We start from the raw sequence: 4,460 nt of genomic DNA, 5'->3' as shown, positions 1-4,460 counted from the left end.
ACTGCCAGGGATAAGGATAGGGATAGGGTCCTCTGAGTTAGACCGCAACAAGTCCGGGGTGTGTGTGTGTGTGTGTGTGGGATCTCACGGTGTCATCTCACTTTTCCGTATATCCTTAAAGCAGTGTGTGTGTGTGTGTGTGTGTGTGTTCGTGCGTGCCCGATCTCAGTGTCATCTCACTTTCCCTTATATCAGTGTGTATGTATGTGTGAGATCCCAGTGTCATCTCAGGTGGTGCAGTCGCCATCCCTGGAGGTGTTCAAAAGGAAGCTGGACAAGCACCTCCTTGAGCTGTTTGAGCCCAGTTACTTCCTGCCCATGACAGAGGACTGGACTTGATGATCTTACAGGTCCCTTCTGGTCCTTTGATTCTATGATTCTGTCTCACTTTCCCGTGTGTGTGTGTGTGTGTGTGTGTGTGTGTGTGTGTGTGTGTGTGTGTGTGTGTGAGAGAGAGAGAGAGAGATCTCAGTGTCATCTCACTTCCCCTTATATCAGCTCTGTAGCACCTGCCTGAGATTCCAACCTTTGCCGATCGCTTCTGAAATAGTCATAGCATGTCCGGGTGACAATTGGTGCTCCTATGTTCCTTGCCTGACTGTGGGTTCAGCTGAACAGCTTGAATATTTTATTCGCTTGGTCTATAACGGTGCATGCCTACCCTGCCATCTGATGCAACTGAATAGTCATTTTAAAGTCAAACACAAGAACTGATGGCTGTACTCTGGGTTGGATCCTGCCTTTATTCATCCCAGTGAGCTACAGTCATCCAAGGAATTCCCACTGATTTCAAGGGGATCCAGGGGATGTAAGAAGTCAATAGATTGCCAGGAAAACTTCTGAATAATTGTTTGTTAATGATGACATGACTCAAATTCAAGATGGTCACAAGGAGGGGGTGGGAAAAAAAGAAGAATGTGGGGAGATGAGAGGTCTGTCTATCTGGCTTGAAATTTAGGGTTGTTTTTTTTTTAATAAAGAAAAGTAGTATTTGCCATTTAGTGTGCTGAGGATGGATAATATCTTCTTTTTTGAGAGTAACCAAGTATTTCTCTTGGAAATTTGTGGCAGGGACAATGCCTTGAATGTCACAATTGCATGTGAAAATGTATCGGTGATATCCAGATTCTTTCACATAGAGGCTTGCAAGTAAAACTGCTTCCTTAACAGGGCTGCAATTGTGTAGGCATTTATGTATATGCTTGAAACTAAGCAGGATCTAGGCCTAAATTTTGACATTGTTTTTTGGGGCTCCTTGAGAGACTAAGAACTTGTATAATTTATATTACATAAGATCCCCATATTAAAAGAAATACAAAATTACTGAATTATTAGAACAACAATGAACTACGTTATGATAAAGCAAAGACAGACAGTTACACTCATTTGATCTACAGTGGGAAACTCAAATGACTCTAGGGAAGGATTTTAATTTTTTTTTTAATTGGAATATCTTCTTGAGGAAATAGCCTTTTGATAAAATCTCAAAGTGAAGATACTCTTGATAACATTAATGCATCTTCATGTATAATTGTGACTGTAAATAGATCATATCTCCACACAGTATTCTTAGAGAAAGACTACTGTATTCTTGCAAGAAACCACTACCCATCTTTGTGGCAAATCTTGTTTTTTTATGTAAAGATCAATTCCTACAGTCAGCCAGGGCTTCTAATATTCCAAGCCCAATTTATTTAACTTTTTTTTTCTCTAGAGACTACTTGGAGTTTTTGAACAATTTAATCATTTGAAAGAAACAAAAGAAAACAAACCAATGTCTCAGGATAGTGTCACTGGCTGATCAAGTCGGTCACTATGGAGTGGAAATTCAGCAGAATGGAAGATTTGATTTTGGTACCTATGTTTTGGTGCTTTATTGAATCAGTGCCTAAATAGTTCCCTTGTAATTATTATTATATGTGGTGCTTTAGGTGAGCACATGGTGTGTTATGGAGCAACTGAAAAGAACAGGACCCTGCTCTCAGTTCTCTTTAGTTCGTGAAGGCTGTTAAGTAAATAGAGAACTAGATTCAGCCTCTGCACTCGGCCTCCCATAAGGAGTGGTCACAGCTTTCCAGACTAGAAGGGTCTGGGAGGGAACAGAAAATCAGGGCTACAGTCTCATTTCTGCGATGGCCTTGCTTTTAAAAGGGAAAGATGTACTGCAGTCCCTTTCAGGGTACAGCTCTCTTCCCACTTCATGGTGCATCCACTTTCCTAAGTAGCTGTGTGTGTGCACATGTGTGCATGTGTATGTATGTGTATATATAATATATAGTGTATATATAAAATATAAAAGCTTTCGTGATATGAAGCTCATTTCATCAGATGCCATGAAAGGACTGCAGAAAGCAGAGTATAAGAAGGAGAGAGAGAAACTAGAATATAAAATACAAGCAAGGGGAAGAGTAGGCATTTCTGGGAGAGGCAAATAAACAAGCAGGAACCTAGGAAGAGTAGGCATTTCTGGGAGAGGCAAATATTCAAGCAGGAACCTCCCCTGCCTGCCACACGACTTCAGAGTAACAGGACTAGCTTTCCTAGCCAATATGAACAAAGCATGGAGGATACCCACTTGCTGTTCTCTTTCTTCCTCCTCCTCCTCCTCCTCACCAACCTGCTTGGAGGAAGAGTACTGGGCTGCAGACTCTGCCATGCCTTCCATGCACCTTCCATCCTCTCGATGCAGGGAGCACAGAAATGACCTTTCCTAAGGTCTGGAGATTTCCCTTTTTCCCATCTCCTTTTTTTCCTAAGTAGCCAAACAAGGCTAGGTGGCAATGTGAGCCACTATAAAGCAACAGTGTTATCTAAGCGCTCCTTAGCTGGCAGCTGTGAGCAAGTTAAGCACTGCCTATGAATTCTGAATGGATAAATATACACAAAGGTGCACTTTGGGGAGTCTGTTTCACTGAAGGTAGTGGACTTAGTCATAGGGCTGACTTTAATGTTAATTGGTGTGATGCATATGGATCCTGCTGTACCTGAAGAAGCAGAATAAATCCCAATCTCTGCATCGGAGGTGCAATTTAATTGAGAAGAACAGATTTGTACTGTGCGCTATGCTACCTAAAATGAAAAAAGGCCACATAACAACAAAGCAATTGTCCAAAACCCTTTTTTTGGAAATGCTAATCTAAACAGATTATCAATTATGGCATTTTACCAGGAATTTAAAATGTAATTCTTTAAGCACTAGTTCATATTAGATGCAAAGCTTGAAAGCTGACCTGTCTGCATTGCAAACGGGGTATAACCATATGAGATAATTGGTGACTTAAACTTACCGTGCATGCAAGTTTGTGGGTTTTCATTTAGATTTGGTATCTTGTTCAACTTTGTGGCACAGAAACTGGAACAAGACTATCGCTGACCATTGACTTGCTGTATAAGTGAATAAAGGGGCATAAGCACCTCCCCGCCCCAATATATATCTGGTCTGAATTGCCACTACAGGTGCAGGGAAAGAAGTGGTGTGTGAACTTGACTGAGAGGGGAGGAAGGCAATGGCTCCTCTTTCCCCGTATGCCTGCTAGAAGGGCTGAGTCAGAAGGTGTTTAAAGAACTGCAGTAAATGGCTCCTTCCCCTCCCCCCATACTGGAGTATGGAGAACCAGAAAAGTCACAATCCCACCCCTGGATTGATCCTTGCATGGCATAGCTATGTGTTACACCATACCTCTGGTGAGATGTAAAGGGTCAGGGTAGCCCTGGGACTTTAACGGCTAGATCTGCTTTGCCTTTTTTGCAACAGCAGGTCTGTTGACTGCAATAAAAGCTAGTTATGTGAGCAAACCTCCTGTTTTTCTCTCCTTGGGGATACTTTTACTACAATTAGAAAAGAAATCTGAAAGAACTAAGATGTTGTTTACAGTTCTGCTTGTGAGCAAACTGTTGTGTGTTTAATATTTAAAAGACATATTTTTGAACTAACCATGTACAAAGAGACAAATAGACACAATGTGAAACACATTTAATTTTGATGGACAAAAATTTATTTTGGAGAGGAGAAATAAAAGGGACAGAATGCCCAGAACACCCAGTAGAATGGATGAAAAATCAATCCATGCTATGAAATAGTGATTCCCTACGCATCGAATGAAGGCACTTATGAATACTGCTAATATCATTATAATGTTTTTCTTCAGGTGACATAATATCCAGGTGCTATATAACTCAGTAAGTTGTCATCCTTATTCATGGTCAATGCATTTAATTCAAATGGTGCAGTAAGTCATAGAACCAACTTTGTGATTTTTAATGTTTTATCAATAATCTAGTAAAAATACTTTAGATCAGGGGTGTCAAAGATCCAGCCCATGGAGACCCATTACCCAGCCCCCAGTGCTGCCCCTAGATCTGAGCTGACCCATATGGTGCCCACTCTGGGATCTGTGCTGTATGTGATACCCACTCTAGCTGGCCTGGGACCCCTGTTGTATGCGGTGCTCATACAGCAC

Source organism: Alligator sinensis, unplaced genomic scaffold (genome assembly GCF_000455745.1).
Source record: "Alligator sinensis unplaced genomic scaffold, ASM45574v1 scaffold633_1, whole genome shotgun sequence".
NCBI lineage: Eukaryota > Metazoa > Chordata > Crocodylia > Alligatoridae > Alligator > Alligator sinensis.
Note: the sequence above shows the minus strand (reverse complement) of the source record.